Raw genomic sequence first — 23,686 nt, 5'->3', positions numbered from 1 at the left:
GTGAATTTTTTTTTAGAGAGATTCTACCTTATGCAGTTGTTGGAGATAGTTACACATTGTCTATGAAGCTCTTCCATTTGTATTTAGTGGTAGAGCCAAAAATTTGCAAAGTTGTCAGGAGGAAAAGATAGATATGAGGTAACGGGAACAGCACCTAGACTTGCATGACTTGCATGTCTTGCATGTCTTGCATGTCTTGGGATTCACAAAGATGGCCTGGAATTTCCTCATGACCTTCAAGTTTCCAGCATTATCAAGTTGATCCTTAGCAGAGGCTAGAGTTCTTCATCAAGTTTCTAACTCTGGAGCTGGCTAACAGAGGAGCTGAAATAGCATGTCTGGCAGAAGTCGAAGAGGCTGTGGTCCAGTTGCTGCCTATGCCAACAAGGTGAGCCAACAGATAAGTGAGAATGTGGCTTGTGGCTAGTGCTTCACTTCCACCTGCCAAAATGTTGAGTGGTCCCTACTTAGGCAAGAACTATCAAGGGAAAAATGTACTGGGGGAAAAAACAGTTTCAGCTGAGCAAAGGTAACACAATACAAATCTATAATATTGTCTTTATTACATATTTTATTATTAAATAAAAACATACAGCCCTTATTCTGAAATTGTTATGCAACTACATCCATGTGAATTTTCCACAAAGGAAATAAATCATTTATGGATCCTGAATGATACATAATCATAAATGGCTCCTGGATAAAGCATAAGTATCCCAAATCATGGGGGAAAAGAGGCAAGGTGGACCTGGACAATACTGGGCAGATCAAGGGCTTCATTCTGCTACCTCTCTTTTCTAGTTAGGGAAACAGTGTGGACTTAGATACCCACTCTTTCTTGGACAAAACCCAGAGTTAAAGCCATATCTTCTACCTACATAGTCTTTTTATGTGCATTTCATATATTTTCATAATTTATAAACTTTCTCATTTATAAACTACAAATCTGAAATATTATTATACTCAGAATCAACACTGCTGTTTTTCTTTCCCTTTCACTTGGGGCAAAGCAGAGGTTGAATTTTAAGACTGCCTTTACAAAGTCTTTCCAAACCTGCTGCTATTATCTTTTAACTTCCCCCATAATCACTTCTTCCTCAAACCTTTGTGACTTTTTCTTCTTCTGTGTGTTTAATTTTTATGGCTGTGGGAATTCATCAACTAAATTAACCCATGTGTTTCTCTTTAGAAATCCACATTTAGAATTAATTAGGGTCAACAAAAACAGCATGATTTATTGTTATTCTACAGAGTGTCCACTTTCTGATTTGGACAGAATTTCAGCTTTGTATTGCTTTAGGTACAAAATTACAATAGAAAGCCAAGCAAACGTTAATTAAATATGATCTGAAGCCGTTCTGTACCAGCTGCTTCAGCACTGACAGTGTTTCTGCTTCATGAGCTGCATCACCCATGCATCCCCATCAATGTTGAATGCAGCCTTGACCAAGGTGTTACCTAAACTTGGCAATTGGTGGAGACACATAAATGTGTGAGCAAATAAGATAATGTGTAGGAGAGAAAATAAATCCTATTTACAAAACAAAAACATAGCCAGTATGCTCTTATTATAACAACATGAGAAACTTTTATTAATGTTTCCTGTTTTGTTTCTAAACCATTCTTGTTCTTGTCTACCAACATTTAAAAATTAGTTGATGTGCTGTGATTTCGAAGGTGAAATGAATAGATAAGGAGCAGCACAGCTGTTTACGGTTTTGGTTTATAGCTCTGGGACATACCATTCTGGAAACATTCTGTTCCAGTTCATTTTAACAGTAATTAGAAGTACCCCCATAACGAGGAGCTTGCTGTTGGAAACAACTTCATTAGTTTGGGTGATTTTATTGGTTTCCTTTAGGGTGAAGAACTAGCACTAATAGTTGTAATTTAATAGGAAAATTACTGAAGCAAGAAAGATTCCACTGAATCTTAAATGAGGCGTTAGACAGAAGTTTCCTTTCCAAATAATGAAATATAAGACAACTGCCTTAATCTAAAAAATTCTTATATGAATGCTCATAAACTAAATGTCATTCTGGTTAAATGTTTAAATATTGTTTAAATAAAACATCAAGTACCCATACAGAAAACACACAGGTAAAACTGACATACATTAAAAATGAATGTGCTCACGTAAAACATTTTTCTTCACACTTTATTTAAAGTAAGGTACAATAAACATATCCCTTGGAAAATTTGTCTTCTTTTAGATAAAGAGGATAATTCACTTTTCTAATCCTACTCTTCTCACATTCCCACTCTATTTTCGCCTTCCCCCATTTTCCCCCCTCACACATCATCTCCCTAAGTAGCAACATTTTCTTTGTCATGAAAAGGATTAATGGGACAATCTTGTCACCTCTGGTACACACATGATTCTTTCTCTGCAAAACACTTTATAATCATTTAGGAATCTTTCCTCCCACTTCCAATGCAATGTGACTCAGCATTGCTTTCAGTATTTTACAGCAGACAAAATAGATTCAGAGGAATGTATCCAAAATTTCAAAGAAAACTAGCATCAGTAATCTGCCATGTAACCCAGTATCCTTTATCTTAGAGGCTATATCATGACACCTCTCCATCATTTGGAAACAATTGTCTTTTAATACAAAAGAAGAAAGGTTGAATTTTTCAAAATATGAAAGTTCACAATGCCTGGCTTCTAAAATAGAGAATAAAATATAGGAGAAATTTTATATTTTGACTTCAAGCTGATCATCCAGATACAAAATGGTAGTGTCTTTCCTTTTGGCAAGGTATGCCTCAACATCTGTGAGTTATAAATCCACCAAGCAGGAACTGTGATACCATGATGATTTTTGCAGCCCAAGTATGTAACACAGTGCTTTTCTCGGAGTAGAAAAAACTAATTGAATAATTTTTTTTCTACAAAAACTAATTGAATAAATATTGGGCTAAATAAAATAAAGTAAATGTACTGGGTATGGTGGCACATTCCTACAATTCTAGCTCCTCAGGAGGCTGAGGCAGAAGGGTGGCAAGTTGCAGGCCAGCCTGGGCAACATAATAAGACCACAATCTCAGAGTAAATAAATAAATAGTTTCAGGCTGTGAATTAGCACTAGATTTGTTCCACATCTCTGTCATCTTCATTTACTCATGGTGAAAATCAGGAGTCCAAGAGGGTTGGAAATCCAAACATGCAAGTCCTTGTAAGCCTCAGTGTAAGATGCATCTCTAGCATACCATTGACCAAAGCAAGTTACATGACCAAGGTAGAGAAGTAAATTCCTTCAATAAAGTGAATATTTCCTGATCAGTAATGCAATATACCACAATGAAGAAAGAATCCACTCTGGAGGAAATATTTTTTTTCATTTTTATATTTTTATCAGTGCATTATAGTAATATAACATTGAGTTTCATTTTGACAAAATCATACATATGAAGCCAGATTTAAAGATAAGTAGTCAGTGTAGTTAGGTAAATTGGGTCTAATATCGAGTAAAATCCAAAATGGAGGCCAAGTTGGGAATGAAGTCCGGGAAAAACAGAACAACCCATGGAATGTTAATGTCCCCAAAGCCCAAAGCCCATCCCAAAGAAGTGTTAATGAAACAGCTTCCTGCAAACTTGAAGGTGCTGACCCAAAAGTCCTTCCAGTCCTGATTACTCCTTTGGCCCACCTGTGCCCCACCCTTGACAGAACAAAGGACAGGAATGTGACAGGAATTCGGGAAAGCTAATAGAAGACCTTAGCTATAAAAAGGGGAGACAACCTCCCTTCCATGGATTCCATCTCTTGGGTCCCCTTCTTCCTCCAGGAGAAGTCTTTTCTGCTGTCCTTTAATAAACTTCTACTTTCCACTCTGACCTTGCCTCGGCGTGCTTCTCTGGTGTTATACTTCAACATTGGGGAAGCAAGGACTCCTCACCAGTAAACAGTGGTAACATATACATGGAATATAATTTACTACATTTCAATCTCTAGTACTTCTTTTCTTCCCCTCTTCCCACCTCCTATTCTCCTTTTCTTCCTTCTATTTATTTATAGTTTCTTTTAACTTGTGCTTTATAGATATACATAAAGGTGAACTTCATTCTGCTACAATTATACATGGACATAGTATAATTCAGTCAATTTCATTCCACTGTTTCTCCTTTTTCCTTTCACTCTTCCCTCCCCCTTAATCCCCTTCCTCTAATCTACAGATTGCCCTTCTATTTTCATGGAATTCTCCATATTTTTTCCCTTTAATTTTGGTTTAACTTCTGTATATGTCAAAACCTTTCAACCCTTGACTTTCTGAGTTTGGCTTATTTCACTTGGCATGATGTTCTCTAGTTTCATCCATTTACCAGCATATGCTATAATTTCATTATTATTTGTGTCTGAGTGTTACCATTGTTTTACCGGTGACGAGTCCTTGCTTCCCCAATGTTGAAGCACAGAGAAGCATGCGGAGGCAAGTTTAGAGTAGAAAGTAGAGGCTTTATTAAAGGACAGCAGAAAAGACTTCTCCCCAGAGGAAGAAGGGGACCCAAGAGATGGAATCCGTGGAAGGGCAAATGTGTTCCCCTTTTTATAGCTAAGGTCTTCATCCAGCTTTCCTGTTATCTTTCAGTGATGGAATGTAGGTGGGAAGGCCCAAAAGGTAAGGGGCAGGTGGGCCTGAGGAGTAATCTGGGCAGGAAGGAGTTTTGGATTCGCATCTCCATCTTTGCTGGGAGCTGTTTCATTAACATTTCTTTGGGATGAGCTCTGGGCCTTGGGGTCATTAATATTCCAAGAGTTGTTCTGCTTTTCCCAGACTCCATTCTCAACATGGCCTTCATTTTTATTTTACTCAATATTAGACCAGATTTACCTAACTACACTAACTACCTATCTTTAAATCTGGCTTCATTAGTAAAATTCCATTGTGTATACATACCACATTTTCTTTATCCATTCATTTGTTAATGGGCACCTGGGCTGGTTCCATAACTTGGCTACTGTGAATTACACTGCTATAAAATTTGAAGTGGCTTTTATCACTATAATATGCTGATTTTAGTTCTTTAGGACACAAACCAAATAATTGGATAGCTGTGTCATTTGTAAGTTGTGTTTCTAGTCTTTTGAGGAACTTCCAAAAATCTGCTTTCCAGAGAATTTGCACTGCTTTGTAGTCCCACCAACAAGGTATGACTATGCCTTTTACTCAATCCTCTTCAATCATTTATTATTATTTGTATTCTTGATGGTTAGCATTTTGATTGGTATGAGATGAAATCTCAATGTAGTTTTGATTTGCATTTCCAAAATTACTAAGTATGTTGAACAATTTTCGTATATTTGTTTGGCATTTGTATTTCTTCTTTTAAGAAGTATCTTAATTCTTTTCTCCATTTATTAATTGGGTTATTTGGGGTTTTGGTGTCAAATTTGTTGCGTTCTTTATATATTCTGGATCTTTATCTTCTGTCAGAGCAGCAGCTAACAAAGGTTTTCTCTTGTTCTAAAGGCTTTCCCTTCACATTTATAATTATTTCCTTTGCTCTGCAGAAACTTTTTAATTTAATGCCATTCCATGTATGATTCTAAATTTTATTTCTTGCATTTTAGAGGTCTTGTTAAGTAAGTCAGTGCCAGTGCCAACATGTTGGAATGTTTTTTCTAGCAATTTCAAAGTTTCTGGTCTAATTCCTAGGTCTTTGATCCACTTTTTGTTCACTTTTGTGCAGAATGCGAGATAGGGATCTAGTTTCATTCTTCAACATATGGATTTCTATTTTTCTCAGCACCATTTGTTAAAAAGGCTATCTTTTCTCCAATGTATGTTTTTGGCACCTTTTCCCAGTATCAGATACCTATATTATGTGGATTTGTTTCTGTATCTTCTATTCCATTCCATTGGTCTTCACGTCTGTTTTGGTACCAGTACAATGCTGTTTTTGTTAAGATAGCTCTGTATTATATTTTGAGATTAGGTATTTTGATGCCTCCTGCATGGTTCTTCTTACTGAAAATATTCTGGGTATTTTATTCTTCCAAATGAATTTTAGGACTGCTTTCTCTAGTTCTGAGAAGAATCCCATTGTTATTTTGATAAGGAATGCATTGAATCTGCATAATACTAGGGTAATATGGCCATTTTAATAATATTAATTCTGCCTATCCAAGAACATAGGATTCTTTTCTAAATTCTTAGGTTCTCCTTCAATTTCTTTCCTTGGAAGTCTACAGTTTTCACTGTAGAAGTCTTTTACCCCCTTGGTTAGACTTATTCCTAAATTTGTTTTTTTGTTTGTTTGGTTGGTTGGTTGGTTGGTTGGTTGGGGTTTTTTGTTTGTTTGTTTGTTTTTGGAGGTTATTGATAATAGGATAATTTTCCTGATTTTTTTTTCCTTTGCAGATTCCTTATTGGCACATAGGAAAGCAATTGATTTGTATATGTTAATTTTTTTGTATATGTTAATTTTGTATCCTGCTACTTTGCGAAATTTTTTTGTAAGCTCTAGTAGTCTTCTGATACAGGTCTTTTTTTTTTTTGTCTTCTAGATGTAGGATCATGTCATAAGCAAACTGAGATAAATGGACTTCTTATATGGTGGAAATATTCATGTTGCAAGCTCAACAGTGAGTACATTTAGAACTGAAGTTTAAAAAGAATTTTTGAAAATATCCAAAAGCAATTTTATTCAAAATAGGCCTATCTCCCTACAGAAGCATCCAAGGGCATTTAGAGTAAAAGTTATAATAAATATTAAGAGAAATAAAATTACATTAATCTAGTAAATATGTAATGAGCACATTGGTACATTTCAAATACTACACCAGGAACTGAGGGGGGAAAAGATGAAAATCATAGGAGCGTCTCTCTGAAACTGAGAGTCTGATGGAGCAGCAAATTGTGTTTTCAGGGGCTGGGGTTGTGGCTCAATGGTAGAGCTTTTGCCTAACACCTGTGAGGCACTGAGTTCAATTCTCAGCACCACATATAAATAAATACATAGATAAAGGTCCATCAATGACTAACGAAATATGTTTTTAAAAAATGTGTTTTCAGGTCTGAAAGGGCAAATAGCACTTCTCAAAGTGTTGGATGAGAGCAAATAGCAGCATTGGCATTAGTTTTTCATGATTCTCATTTCACAATCAGGATATACCCATTACCTTTGCTATAAAGTACATAGGTGCAATAAGGTACATAGGTGCAAAACCACCAAGGGATGGTTGTTACTGTGATTAGATACCACCACATCAATCCTCAAGTCATGGAGAAGATTTGAAGAGACTCAAGCTTCAGGAAATTGTGGCTATGTGAGACCCTTTTTCGTGCATTGTGTGAATTCACTGTGTACTAACTCAAAGGCTCCTTTCCTGGATGCTATAGAATAATTCTTTTCTCATTGTTTTCACTTTCTTCTTCTCCCCCTACTTCCCCATTTTCCTACTCCTTCATCACCATCATGACTCACATTCTCAGAGTACAAGAATCTGTATAAAGTGTCTGACCTATATGAGCTCATTAAACTTCAAGACAATCAAATGATAGTAAGTATTACCTCTATTTCATGAAAAAGTGGTGTCTCAAAGTAACTTACCAGTAATTGGGAAAGTTTGACTTCAAATTCAGGCTGTCTGATGGAAAAAAAAATTAGGTCTGAAGAACTATTACACTTTTTGCCAACATGTGTCATAAAATAATTGCTTGAATTTGGGATACAGATAGAATATACAATCACCAGGATAAAAGTCAAGCTTTGCCTAAATTCGTACAATATACTCTTAATTTAACATGTAACTCTAACAGAGGTTTTAAAGAGTATTAAGTGAAAAATGAATCTCATAGAATGACAGTTGTCTTTCATTGATCAAATAATACATCACAATGATTTACACAGATGTCATCATATGCTTTAATGCACAATAAAAGCTATAATGATATTATATTGAACAGCTCACTCTGAGAGCCAGCTCCATAGTATGAATTTCCCAATAACTTTAATTGATGAGGGATACTAGAATAAGCTGAAATAGGACAAGACTCTCACACAATACAAAAAAAAATTAAAGAAACCATAGCCAAACAATATGTAATAATGATTCTTCAAAGTAGGATTTTCTTATATGAATAGTAAAACTATGATGAAAAAAATCTCAGGAAAAATGATCTTTGAGTCTTACTCAAAAGAAGAAAGTAAATCTTCCTGTCTCTTTTGTAAATCCTTTAAGCCTTCCAAGTATGCAACAAATTTAATAATTCATATAACATAAGAAGGAATTGGTTACATTAGTAAAATAGTAACAGTTTTACTTGAGCAGCAAAAATTTAACATCTTTATCCAAAAAAAAAAATGGAAAAAGTAGATCACCAAACATTTAAAGTACATATTTTAAATAAAAAAATTAAAGCTATAAATATATTTCAAGAACAAAATGCAATCATAATTCTGCTATTACCAATTGCTGATTAGCCAAATTCTTCTCACTATAGGCATAGCTATTACTTGAAATTCTGATTTATGTTTTCACATTTTTCTTTCTAATCAACATATATTCTGAGATTAACCCTCATGTGAACTCTTCCTGGTGCTTCTCCAAAATCTGATTGTTTCTTTCAATGCTACCAATCAGAAACTTTAATCTTTCTATATCTCTCAATACTTTTTTGTTTCATCCACAGATTTTTCACAGAGCCAATTTTTCTTGGCAATCGATAAATTCCACTATCCTCTAGGAAAGTATCAAAAAATCTTTTTGTATTCCATTTTTCCTATTGTAGATGGGTTTTCTTCACCTATATAGCTTAAAACAAGTTTAAAGTGGTTTTTCAGGTAAAGTTTAAGATGATTTTCTGTATTCTTACCATTGCTTCTTCCCACATAACAAGTTATAAACAGCAAACAAAAAATGGTCCTAGAAATTCTTTCATTTTCAGTGTTATATGCTCCTAGTTATGACCTTCTTTGTTAATTAAAAGTCACTGGCAGATGAGTGACAGATACCCAACTCAAACTATTCTAATAAAAAATGTCTTTTGCTGTTTAACTGAGATATCCAGATGTGGCACTGGCCTCAGGCGAGCCTAGAACTAAAAGCTAAAAGATGCCTAAAAGAGTTCCCTCTCTTTCTCCATTTTCAAGATTTCTTTCCTCTCTACAGTGGAAATTTTTTCATCTATCTATAAACTGATTTCATTTATGCAACTAATGAGGATGATCATTAGCAATTCTTAATCTTTATTACCCATACTGAAACCTCAACAAAAGGAAATAAAGGGTTTCTTTTCATAATTGTCATTGGTCTGCTTGGGTTAGTGCCCACATTTCGGACTGCTCACTATTGTAAGACACCAGATATTATGACTGGTCAGTCTTGGGATTCATGCCTGGTGGAGGACATACTATATTAACTGACAATTCCTATATTCTTTTAGAATAGAACTGTTCCATTCTCCAGAAAAGAAATGCTGAACCTACAAAAATCAAGGTTTCCTTACTACATTCCACCTTAAGTTGCCAAACATCTATGTCTAACTTTCTCCACAATTACAGAGAATATTCCTGTATATTAAAAAAAAAATGCCCACAAAAATTTTTAAAAAATACTAGCAACTAAAGGGTGACAACACAAATCCCCATTCAATACCATCTTCAGCTGAAGTTCTAGAACCACTTATATATGCTTTCTTTTTCACATCCTGAATCTAAAATCAGCTAAGAGGTAGACTCAAGAGTTAGACATCAAAAATGAACATTAAGGTCATTTTGAAAACTAATTAGAAATGTGACTTTTGCTCCTAGTCAGAATGACTTGCTATGACTTCTTCCCTGAATGTAGCATAATTATCCACAGACTCCAGAGATAATCAGGTAACAGCAGGCCCTCCCTTTTAGGAATGAAGCCTAAACTTCTCAGCCTAACATGCTACCAAAACAAACTAAAACTTGTTCTCCAAGATCAAGAAGATCCTAGAGAAAGGATAAGAGGATGAGACATGCTTTCTCAATTTCAACCAATATCATGTTAATTTGTTGGCTTTTCTGCCCATTGAAGAGGAATAATTAAGGACAAAAAGAGAATCCCTACATTTTCACTATAAGGACAGTTTCTCCATGTGAGAATATGGAAGTGAGAAAATACTGCCCCACCCTGAACAGTGAAGAACACATGTTTCTCTTCTAAGAGCATCAACCTATGACTAAATTACATCTGAAAAGCAAAAGGAAAGAAAAACTGTAAAAGAAGATGTGTCAATCAAACTGAAGGTAGGTCGCTTTAGGGTTGCAAGTAACCTGAAAACACTCAATGGGTTAAAATAGCTTTTGGTTTATTTCTTGCCTGCTCTGGGGTTTTCTGTCAACGGTCAACTGGGGAAGTTGGCTATGTTCCCTGTCATTGTCAGGGCTATGGAGTCATAGGAATTGCCTTAGGTATTGAGTTTTCATAGGTTTTTGTTTTACTATCTAGGATTCCTTCATATTAAAACTCTCTAAGCATGGCAGCCCATTAGTCTACTTAATTTCTGGAAATGATATTTGCTAATAATTAAAGTCATAAATCTTAGAGGATACTGACCTTAGCAAAAAGTCATGAGTGTCTTTTCACAGTCCTAGGCTTCAGGCTAATTTTTTCTCTCTTGCCTTTCCATAAATTCTCCTATGTTAAAGCATAAGCAATCTGCTCCTTTACTCCGGATTGCATCCAGTGGGTGGTACTTTACCATAAGGGAGAATATAAACTCTGTCATGCAATTAGTACATCAAAGAAGGTATGAGAAGAAACCTACATACAGTATTCTTTTATTTCTTCTGGGCTCCCTCCTTATCTCCTTCTATAGTTCCCATCTTCCTCTTTTTGCATGCAGCAGCTTCAGAGTAAGAGAATTTAAATTTTGAAAATCCTTTTATGCTTGTAATAATCTGATGCTCAGTGTTATGAGGTCATTGGCCAAAGGTAGAAAGACTTCTCTTTAAAAAAATTAATGCTTCTTGGGGCTGGGGTTGTGGCTCACTGGTAGAGAGCTTGCCTAGCATTCATGAGGCACTGAGTTCTATCCTCAGCACCACATAAAAATAAAATATTGTGTCCACCTATAACTAGAAAATAAATATTTAAAAAAATCAATGCTTCTTTCCAATGACAAGTTATACAAAGCCTTCAAAAATTTGTCAATACACATTAGCATTTTATGGGTTTTGTAACACATACTTCAGAGTCTGGTCTCTAAATCTAATTTACCAAGTATGAGTGTTACAGTTTCAATGTGAGGTGTCCTCCAAAAGCTCATGTATGAGACAATGCAAGAGGGTTCAGAAGGGAAATGATTGGGTTGTTAGAGCCTTAAAAAAACCCAATCAGTGAATTAATCATCTAATGGGATTAACTGAGTGGTAACTGAAGACAAGTAGGGTATGTCTGGAGGAGGTAGGGCATTGGGGGCATGGTTTTAGGGTATATATTTGTATCCGGCGAGTGGAGTCTCTCTCTGCTTTCTGATCATCATGTGAGCTGTTTTCCTCTGTCATACTCCTTCACTATGAAGTCCTGCCTCACCTCCAGACCCAAGGAAAGGAACTGACTGTCCATAGACTGAGACCTTTGAAACCATGAGCCCTTAAATAAACTTTTCCTCCTCTGCAATTGTTCTGGTTGGGTCTTTTTAGTCACAGCAGTAAAACAGCTGACTAAAACAATGAGAGATAACTGTTTAATCTGCTAGAATTTATTCTGCTACTTATAAAAATAGAATAAATAGAAACTTTCCATCCAGGAATAGCAAGATTCCTGTCCTGCTATTACTGTCTGTACTCTAAGCTCAATTCAGTCAGTTCTATATTTCAGATTCTGTTACTTATAACATGTCAACCTACCAATTTGGAGTTTGTTTATAAGGAATAAAGACACAACCCCAAAGATCTAAATAGTTAAGGGATTTCTGTTTCTCTGTTGTATACATAAAACTTCAGGATAGAACTAGTTTTAGCCAAGACTATATCTAATTGCTCTAAATCATTGCCAGGTTATTGTGTGTGCCTTTCTGTATTCCTTTCACTTTGCTTGGTGTTAGTTCATTCTCTAGGAAAAAGGGCTTCCTCCATAAAGCTTGGGAAAATGTCTACTAGTAGTTCCAAGTTTACAGTGATCAGCTTAGCAAGCCCAACAGGAGCTTCTTAAAGCCAGCAAATGTGCTTATTACCCTATAGTGTTATGTAAGGTGCCTCCTGTGTCAGACTAATGCCCCCATCAAAGACATCTGAATGCCCAGAACTTATGAATGTATTACCTTACATGTAAAAGGTAAGATCTATGATATGGGGAAATTATCCTGAATTATTTGGGTAGGCTGAATAGAAATCACTTAAAATCTTGAAATGGGGGAGGTGGTGCTGGCTTTGTAGCTCCATGGTAGATCACTTACCTATCACACTGGAGGCACTGGGTCAAATTCCCACCTACACTCTCTCTCTCTCTCTCACACACACACACACACACACACACACACACACATGGAAGAGAAAGGTAGATAAGTAGGTCAGAGAGATGGCAAAGTGAGAAAATTTTGATGCCCCTATGCTGGTTCTGAATTTTAGGAGGCTATGTGCAAGGATCATCAAGAGGCCTTTAGAGATAAGGGCATCTCTCAAATGATAGCCAACAAGGGAACAAAGATCTCAAGCCTAAAACTGGATAAAAATGAACTTGCCAAAATCTGAAGCCCAGACAAAACAAAGAAATATTGCCCCAGTTTGTTATGTTTATGTTATCATTTAATCCATTACCATGTTTTGCTATTACTTCATAGTCTTTTTTTGAAATATGATTTTGTTTTTTCATCTCTACCAACAAATGACTGGTCTGCCTTGATTAGCAATACTTTCAAAATGAAAATAGAAAGCATGATGAAAGCACAGAGGATTGTTACACATGGTTCAAGCTCTGTCCTAGTTCAATATACAAAACAATTATCATTTATAAATATTCCATCTATTTTAAAATATTATAACATTAATTACCCAAACAAAGCCTCAAAGTTAGAAAAATCAATCTTGCTTAGAGTCTTAGAGTTTTAATATTTATGAGGAAAACACAGACCCTCCAATACTAAAACACTTTTATAAGTCAGATTTATTGGTGGTTAAAAAAAATACACTCCTTCATCCAACAGTGTGTGAATTCTATTTTCTGTGCAGCACAATATCCACAACAAGGCTTACTACAGTGATACAAATATAGCAAGAACTCAGTAGACAAAGAAGATAAAGATAATGATAGCAATAATGATAAAAATCAAAACAGAAATGTCTGCCATATTGTTCAGTTAGCTACACCTGCATTTCAAATTCTAAGTAACATTAAGTCTTGCCTCACTGGAAAAATATACAGCCGTGGATTCCAACTGGAGGACTTCAAAAGAATTATCATCACTAGTGCAGAACTTTTTTTATGTTGTCATAAAGCTAAAAGAAGTCAATTAGGTCTAGTACTTCATTAATGGTTTCCACAAATCACATTTATAGCCAACCCCATATCTACTGTGATACTACAAAATGCCATTTAGAAAGACAAGTTTTGACACCCTTATATTATGGCATTGCAGAAACTGTGGGGGTAATTAATTTTTACTTGTACTGTGATGAATCCAAGCAAAACTCTAAAAGCCATTTGGCCAATTACTGACTCTTTAGGGCAATGAAGCCTTTGCAGAAAGTTTGAGTTTATATTACTGGTATGATCAAAGCTCTAATGAAATTGCAGCATGGCAGAAACTACTAGACTATTAAGAGAAACTACAGAAATAAATGAGAGCCTAGCTCTGAATCTACCAAAAAAAAAAAAAAACTGGAAGGTTTCTGGTTTTCTTTGATTGTCTATTAATTTCTCATGATAGAGCCCCATGTGGCATTGTTCTGACAAACTTCACTGAAGCATGTTTTCTCTTCTGCAAATTAGTAAAGCAAAATTCTGCATGTGATCTTCTTAATGGGACTTTGTATCCCACTGTTCTTTATTATTATTTTAAGAGGAGTAGGTGTTTTCTCATTCTCAAGAGTAATGACTGGACTAGTTGGAGTTCTTTTATGGATATCGCAGTATATAACCCAATAGGTGTCAGGAAGAATTCATGCTGTGTTGTAGCAGCACAAGTACTCATCCACCACTAATACTTGTATTGTGATGTTGTAAAACTCACAGTGAAATCTAAATGGTACAGTAAACCAAGAATTTAGTGAGAGTCTTAACTTTCTGCTCTTCCCAAGTAAAACCATTACCATCTTGGGTATCTTATAACTCTTTAACATAGGCATTTTTAATAGGTCATTCACAGGCCCAGCTCAATCATTTCCTCTCTCATAATTTTCCATTGAACTGATATAAATTTGTCCTAAAACAGCCCCCATACAACACAAATTGGTCCAATGCAGCTTCTACCCATAGTGAACTGTATAATAGCTTGAATTTAATTAAATTATATTGTAATCTAAGAACATACATTTATAACTAAACAACTTGTTTCAATTACATCAGTTTATGCTTCAGCCTGTCTCAGGGTGCCAACTGATCAGACCATGTTCACATAAAGCAAATGCCAACTGTAGTCAGATTGTTTCAGTATGCCATAACCTACAGGTTTTTCTCTAGCTAGAAATGTAACTTCTGCATCATGGGGATGGGCATTTTGAACCATCTTTAATCTGGAATATTACCCAGGTCTAGGATCTTTTTATTCCTCAACTAAACTTTGTTCAATTGATTAAACTGAACTGGTCTCAAATTTTAGCATTTCTTTGGGAAATACTGATTGGAAATGCAAAACACAGTGAAAAGAGAATCTTGAGTCCATTAAGATGAATTTGATCATTGAAGCTCTACGTTTCTCAAAATAGATCCAAAATTTCCTACTTTCCATTATTTCTCCATATGCATCCCAGGCGCAAGCCACCATTGTCAATTACTTGGGTTATTTCAACAGAATCCTAACTAATCATATGAATCTTCCCTGCTTCTCACCTCCTCTTATAGTCCATTCTCAACAGAGCAATCAGAGTGATGATATTAAAATTTAAATAAAATCTTTCCTCTCCTTTGCTCAAACCATATGATTGTTGACCATTTTGTTGAGATAAAAAGACTGCATCCTTTCAATGGCCTTAAATATACTATATAACCCCACCCTCCTTACTCCTCTATTCCTTCTCCCTCTCTATTAGTCAATCCACTCCAATCAAACAGTCCTCTTTGCTTGTTTTCAAAGCAGGAGTGCTTCTTCCTCATGGCTAATCATTTCTTTTTTCCTGTATATCCACAACTCCTTGCCTCACTTACTCTGGATTTTTGCTCAAATGTCATCCTTCCAATAATAAAATTATTCCTATGCAACTTCATTAAAAATTTCAACTACCTTATTTCACGTTTCCACTTCATCTCTGCTTTGATTTTCTCCCTAGAACTTACCAGCAATTGTTATACCATGTACTTTACTTATTTGTTTTGATTGTTTTCTATCTCCACAAATGTGTAAGTTCCACAAAGGAAAGGATTTCTGTCTGCTTTGTTTATTGATGTATTCACAGTGAATGAATATAATCAGCAATAGGAAACCTGCAATTATAGCTTTTTTCTACATTTCTTCATTATCTACATATAAAATAAAATCAGTCCAAAGGAAAACTAAGTGTTGGATAATGTCTGCAATGTTCCCATCAATCTAGAGATACAATGGTAAAAAGAGTAAAGGTTATCTACCATGACCTATGACCTATTTTCATGTAAACAAATACAAGGGATACAGACTGTGGTATAAACATATATTGATTATTAATACTAATTTATTATTGGAAAAATACAAAAGAGTAAGAGCTATTTTACCCTGCTGTATCCTAAAAAGTCAAGGTTTTCTCCTTCAGCGATGATTGCTGGCATTTTGATTGCATAGCTGAAAACAGAAGTTGCCAGTCAACCTATTGTATAGGAATAAAGTCTGCTCCCACAAAGAGAAAGGGAATAGAACCTGATTCTAAGAGTTGAGAAAGTAAAGGAGATTTAACCCTGAGGGAAAGGATGGCCTTGGGAACTTGCAGTTTTCCATGAATCATTGAGATTTACGCCTTTTTTTTATATTTAGTTGACAAATGTAGGCATCAGATTATAGCCATAGCCAATAATTAAGCACTATAGTTTGGGAACCAGTGAAGTTTTACACAGTCCAATCTTCCAGCAATTCAGAGGACCATTTTAAGGAAGACCTTTGATTCTACCCAGGGGTCAGTGCCTACATGATGGCAAAGGATCAGCCTCAACAATAGCATTGAGCAACAGATGGGGCAAGATTCCAGTGAGCACCACCAAGAACCACAATGTTGTCTCTCATTGAATTATAAATATTTCACTAGCTACCCCAAATCCTCCATTGTTATGAAACCTGGATTGTGAGAAAATATTTCCGTCCCTACTCTCAAGCATCATAGAGAATTTTCTATTTGCTTATCATTGATATCTACTCAAGCTCACTAAAAATATTCTTATATATATGGTTGTATTATGTATGCACTAATAAAAATGTCAATAAATTCAGTTTACTGGCTTTTAGACCATAGCCGATATGCTATTTTACAAAAAGTATAGAAAGATGAATAAAGTTAATGATCGCTTTTAATTAAGAATAAAAATAAGAAGAACAAACACAGGGGGCCATGTTGAGACTCAGTTTAAAGAGAGATTTTGGAAATGTTTACAAATATCTGTAGGTAGGTATAAATTGAAGGGCAGAAAGTTGAAAAGGTCAAAAAGAAGTAAACACCTTATAGAAGGTTATTTTTAAGGTCCTTAATTCAGGCTCTAAACTTCTGAGAAACAACATGGTACTTGGTAGCAGATTTCATGGACATGGGACACTGTAATGTCCTAAGCTTTAATATTGACTCAGACACAGTCTAATGTTTTAAGACAATATGTTATAAAATACCTTAAGCCTCCAACAGAAATATTGAACTCCTAGGAAATAAAGATGTGTTCTTGGCATGGAAAGGCAGTTATACACACACACACACACACACACACACACAAGTACTTGAATCTTGGAGGAACCTTTCTTATGTGCTATAGTAGCAAATCTTAACCAATGTCAAGCAGCTGCTACCTTTAGAAAAGATTGCACTGAGGGCTCAGTCCTTCAGGATATTATAGCATTCCAAGTGAATGACTGAATTGCCTGAGCACTTTAGATTCATCTTTGACCATGTTGAAAACCAGAGAGCAGTACTGACCAACTTCTTGAATATCCACCCAAATGAAAATGAAAATATGTCCACATTAAACTGCGGCTAAAAATTGATTCAGAAATCTCTGGTCACAAAATACTCAGAATTATTTAGCAAAATGGAGAAGGGATGTGTTTGAGGGAGCAATGACCCCGATTCTGCCAGCTACAGCAGATGGCAGCTAAGCAGGGAAGTGAAAGGAAATAGCTACTCTCAATGTCCTTCTGTAAGCTCTCTTAAGAGTTCTCTACAGAAGCAAGGAAAATCTGGAACCCAGACAAGTCAGACTGTCCTTTAATCCCTTTCAATATAAAACACACACACTACAGAAGCTGAAGACAGGGAAGGGTGGGGAGACAGCAGGAGCCAGACTGGCACTGTTTCTGGAAATGCTGCCGGAGAAGTCCTGGATAAAGTGCACTGCCCCATGGGCTGGTGGGTAGAGTGAATGCTGAGGGTGTGAGTTTGACAATACACTGCTACTGTCTATGTTTGAACCCTTTTAAGAACATGTTTGCAAGCTCTGTATGTTAATGATCTGATAGTGAAGTGGAGATATTAACAGGGCACATAAAAACTACCCCTTCTCAAATTGCTTCAAAGAAATAGTTGTCTTCTATTTCCAAAAATGCTTTGCCCGGGGTAGTGTTGTGGCTCAGTGGTAAAGTGCTTGACTCACATATATGAGGCACTGGGTTTGATCCTCAGCACCACATAAAAACAAATAAATAGTACATGTATGACTGCACATATGGTGCAACACTACATCTTATACAACCATAGAAATTTAAACTTGTGCTGCAATTGTGTACAATGAGTCAAAATGCATTCTGCTGTCATATATACCTAATTAAAATAAAATTTTAAAAGAGAAAAAAGATGAAAAACAAAACAAAAACAAATAAATAAAATAAAGATTTTGTGTCCATCTACAACTAAAAATATTTTTTAAAAAAATGGATTGCCCATAACTAAGACTATATTGTCTCTCCCCAGCAGCACAATCAATAAATGTCACCCATGCTTCATAGGGACTGTTCTTCATGGAGTGTTCTCTTCTTGCTAAATTTATCTTGTTTGTGGAAACACCTTATCATTTTGCAGTAATGTAGTTCTTATTAACATTCATATAGCACATTTAAGTTTACCATTTACATTCCTGATAACTGTCCAGATGGTCACTTGTTTGATATTCCTGACTTTCACTACTAGTTGATTCCACCTCAGGTGAACTGGATGTGAAGACAGTATTTGTGAAATGGAGGCACAACCATAATTATATTTGCCAAGTATTAATGCATTCAAGGAGAATTTTTCTCCTAGATGGATAATAGAGCAAGCCCCCTATGCCCAGAGGCTGCAGTACAGCATTTAATGAAAAAGACATTCAGTTATGAACCATAACTCACTTGAAACTAATGTTTGAAATATGATATGTCAAGAGCTTTGTAAGGTTTTGAACAACCAATAAAAATAAATTTTAAAAAATTTAAAAAAGATGTCGTGCCCGCCGAAAAACTAAAAAATAAATATTAAAAAAAAAAGAAAAAGACATTCAGCCTTTGAAAAGGAATTCAGATGGCTGTGTTAAGATCTGCACTGCCCATTTATTTGACCAACCCAAAACAGAAGAACTCCATGCAATTAGCTTTTCTCCATGGAATGGTTCTGTTTTTGAATCCAGAGAAGATATTGACTCAGAAAAAGCCCGAGGAAACTCACAATATTAGTGTTCATGCTGCTAGCCTATCATGGGTAAAGTCTGGGTCAGTCCAACTTTTTAGTAGAGAAGAAAAAGCAGTACCCCTTAAGAGACGCTGAATCTGGTATATCATGCTAGACTCTGATTTGGTTAAAGCTGAACTTTGGCAAAGGACTGCTGAAGAGTAAAACAGCAAACAATGACTGATTAGTATCATTTTCCACATATATGTAAGCTCTAACAGCAAATTCAGGGACCCTCTCTTTAAGTGATACATTACTTCTATTAGAAACTGAAGATCATGAGGCTTATTTTTCTGAATATAATGCTAAAGCTAAGTTGCACTCATTTTAAACTAACATAGCAAATAGTTCAACACTACTTAATAGTTTTAAAATCAGTGTTTGTTAGGTAGGTGCATAGTTAAGATATGAAGTAGACAGGTATATAGCCCATTCAAATAGCAGAGACCTTTAAAGTGGGAGATCATGTGAATTTCAACCTAAGTTCTACTGTCATACTGACTTACAAACTACTGTCACAGACATGCATATTAGTTGAAGTGAGAGCACTTGTTTATACTTTTTTTTCATTGCATACTTAATTTTTATGGCAAAACAAAAAGTGTTAAAATGGTTCCTAGTAAGGTCAAATTTTTAAGTGTTTTTTTAAAAGAACACTGAGACAATTTAAATTTAACAGTTTATTTGAGCAAGGAACAATTCACAAATCAAAGAGCTGTCAGAACCAGGTGTTTAGAGAGCTCTACCCAGTGGGGTGATCAGGGAACTTCTATAGATTGAATGTGGACATATAGTAGAGAAATTACTCTGTTGGCTACAATGAGGCATCAGCCTTCTTTGGGCATGAAGTGATGGGGTATTTGCTTTATATGGGCATGGTCTAATCAGTTAGCTCACTGTGATTAGCTGTGTTTGACTGTTAGTGACTATTTGTTTTAAAATATATACTCCTAAGTTAGGTCTCAGATTTTTTTTAATATTTTAATTTTTGGTTATAGTTGGACACAATACCTTTATTTTATTTATTTATTTTTATGTTGTGCTAAGGATTGAACCCAGGGCCTCACACATGCTAGGAAAGTGCTCTACCACTGAACAGCAAACCCCAGGTTTCAGTTTCTTTACAAATTGGGCTCCCACTTTGTTATGTAAATATTCAAAGTATGGAGACAGCCTCAGGCTAATGCCTTACTAATTATTTAACTTAGTGATAATAATAATAAATAAATAATAATTTAATGACTAATGTCTGAATAGAAAAAAAAATAATCAATAATTAACAAGAAAAAGAAAGCACACATACACAATGGTTTAGTCAGTTTTTTCACTGTTGTGACTAAAAGACCTGACAAGAAGAATTTTAGAAGAGGAGGAGTTTATTTGGGGGCTCATGGTTTTAGAGTTTTCAGTCCATAGACAGCAAACTCCATTCCTCAGAGCTTAAAGTAAGACTAAACATCATGGTGGAAAAGTGTAGTGGAGGGAAGCAGCTCAAGACATCACACCAGGAAGCAGAGAGAGCAAGATCCAATCTGTAGTGACAAAATAAATATCCCAAATGCACACTCCCAATGACCCTCCTCCTCCAGGCCCAGCCTACCTGCCTTCAGTTACCACCCAGTAAGTCTATCAGGGGATTAAATCACTGCTTGGATTAAGGATCTCATAACCCAATAATTTCACCTTTAAGCCTTCTTACATCGTCTCACACATGACATGGGGGACACCTGACATCCAATCATAACACAAAAATACTCACAAACACATACCAATACACACATATTGATCAGAAGATGGTACCTAAACACAAGGATAACCTTAAAAAAAAAAAAAAAAAACAGTGACCAAGTGCAAAGGTAGAAAATTTCGGAGATAACCACTGCATATTGAAGAAAGCTAAAGTATCTCTTTGGGGTTGTGTGCTTGCTATGTTTATCTGCAATATGGGATATCTGAAAATCCCATTTGAATTTCAATATATCTAAAATATGGGATATCTTATATCCCCCCCAAAAAAAACTCCTGTGTTAGTGTGTGAATATTTTAGTGTGAAACGATTGGATTGTGAGAGCTATGACCTAATCAGTTTATCCTAGTATAAATGAACTGACTGGGTGGTAACTGCAGGTAGATAAGCATGGATGGAGGAAATGGGTCCCTGGGAGTGTGCCCTGTAATTGTTATTCTACCCTGCGTCCCTTTTTCCCCTTCTCCCTCTCTCTGCTTTCTGGACACCATGAGGTGAGCTACTTTCCTCTGCCCTGTCCTTTGGCTATGATGGTCCGCTTCATTGTGGGCCTGGAGCAATGGACATGGCTTTCTATAGACTGAGACCTCTGAAAACATGAACCTCAAATAAACTTTCCTTCCTTTAAGTTGGTCTTGTTGGATATTTTGGTCACAGTAACAAAAAGCTGACTAAAATAGTGCTAATGAAGAGAACTCTAAACAAACACTGTCAAAGTAGATACATTTGGTGGATATTTATAAACCAGGGAAGGATAAGGGAAAAAATCTGAGCTGGTCTCTCATGAAATCAGACTTTCTGGCACAACCTCCCTTGTAAGTATAAGCTTGGGAATAGTTACGACCCAGGACTTAGAAAGAGAGGCCAAAGACCCATCAAAAATTTTTAAATGCCAATTTGGGATAAAAGCTGGAAATGGCAATGATCTTTCCCTCCAGCAATTAAAGGATCACAGCAAGACATGCCATGTCAGACTCTGGGAAGATTAAAAAATGAGATCCACAAATAAAAGTGGAAGCCAAGAATTTGAAAAAGGTTAATGAAAGTGAGATAAAGAGGTGGTAGCTGGAAATTTCATCTTAATTAATTTTTCTTATAGTTTTTAAGCTCAGGACATCTAGGATTATGGAGGAAATCTCTCCCAAGGCAATCAGTTTGACTTTAATTCTTGAAAGCAAGTTCACATACCCAAATTTTAGAATGCTCAGAGAGAATATAAAATATCTGAATCACAATTTAGCTATGAGAATAACTGCTTAGAGAAAGAAGATGCCCAAGTACATAAAACACATTTATAAAAAGATATTGCAATACAGAAAAACTTTAATTGGGGAAGAAAATTTATTTAGACAATAATTCATGGGGTTTTTCTCCCTGCTACAAAGAGTAAAAGAAAAAAAGGTATAGATGTTCCTCACCCCAGGAAGTATTCATGAGTTCAAAATCTAGGCTCCCTATCCTCAGAAATCTTATGTGACAGAACCCGAAATGAGAGGTCACCACCAATGGAAAAAAAATTCCCCCAGTTTCTGTCATCAAATCTTGTTTGAGAATGGGTAAATCAATGTGGCATATAATCTCGTTCAAGGATATACAGGTACAAAGGGCTCAAAAGTGAAAATAAAGAATGTGCTTCCCCAGGACTCTGAAGAAAATTAATACTAGACTTCCAGTAAGCAATGAAGAATCATGCTTCTCTGTCACAATAAGAGGCAAATGCAGGACACCATTTAGTGCTTGCCCAGAACAGAAGACTTAAGAGCATCCAAGTATTCTATGGTAAGAAACTATAACCACTGGAGAAGATTCTTTTGAAGATCTTTAAATCCACTCTGAGGAAGAATGAGGATCATGCAATACAGTGGCATTATGGAACACTAAGAAAGTCTTAGATGGTCACATGGGTACTGTTTTAATCAGCTTTGCATCACTGTGGCCAAAAGACCTGACAAGAATAATGTAGAGAAGGAAAAATTTATTTGAGGCTCATGGTTTTCAAAGTCTCAATCTATAGATGACTGACTCCCTTGCTCTGGCCCCTAAACATCAAGGTGGAAGGGTGTGGCAGTTCAGGACATGGAACTAAGAAGCAGAGAAAGCACTCTGCTTACAGGGACAAAATATAAAACCCAAAGGTATGTCCCAGTCACCTACCTCCTCCAGCCACACCCTACCTGCCTACAGTTACCACCAAGTTAATCCATATCAGCGATTAATCCACTGATTAGGTTATAAATCTCATAATCTAAACATTTCACCTCTGAATATCCTTGCATTGTCTCATACATGAGCTTTTGGGGAACACCACATATCCATACCATAACAGGTACCATATAGAATGGTCATATATGTCCTATGGTTACAATACCAGTATGACCTTTGCACACTGAAAATCTGAGACTTCCTTCACGCTCTCCAGATACCCATATTCTAACACAGTCTCAGAAAGCTAGAGAGAAATACTTAAAACATGAGTGAGATGAAGTTTCCTGATATCTTGAAGAATAGAGAATAAAAAGCAGATTTCATCTGAATCTGGTTTTGAGGAATAAATTACACCCATTTTAGCACTGATTGGTTCCCCATCTTTGAGACAATACTTATCTCCTATTTTTACAAATGAATCTACTGACAATTTTAGTAAACTATTGGGAGATAATGTTCACTGATTTCATATATACTTCTTTGTTCAACACATGTTTTTGAGCAGCTCCTCTATACCAGACACAATGTTCTGGACCAGGTATTAACGTATAAGCCAGACATGATTGTCATCTACCCTCATGACACTTTCCTTATTAGTCATTGGTGGTCCATATGTCAAATTTCTGGTTCAAATTTCTCAGAAATTTTTCATAAAAATGTTTTCTTCCCTTTTATTCTTTATTTGTTCAGGTTGAACATTTTGTACAGAGCCATTTCAGTCCCTAAACTCTAATACATGATTAAAAGCAAAAGCAGCTGGGCACAGTGGCTCTTGCCTATAATCCCAGTGGC

At 35.9% G+C, this 23,686-nt stretch overlaps 1 pseudogene; it reads left to right on the top strand.

The window, feature by feature from the left end:
• The first annotated feature begins 334 nt into the window (after positions 1-334).
• LOC113192585 (AKT-interacting protein-like) lies at positions 335-19,038 on the top strand (annotated as a pseudogene).
• The last annotated feature ends 4,648 nt before the right edge of the window (positions 19,039-23,686 follow it).

The sequence above is a fragment of the Urocitellus parryii genome, chromosome 4, assembly GCF_045843805.1.
Source record: "Urocitellus parryii isolate mUroPar1 chromosome 4, mUroPar1.hap1, whole genome shotgun sequence".
In the NCBI taxonomy this organism is placed as follows: Eukaryota; Metazoa; Chordata; class Mammalia; order Rodentia; family Sciuridae; genus Urocitellus; species Urocitellus parryii.
This window is presented reverse-complemented; position numbering and strand designations above follow the sequence as displayed.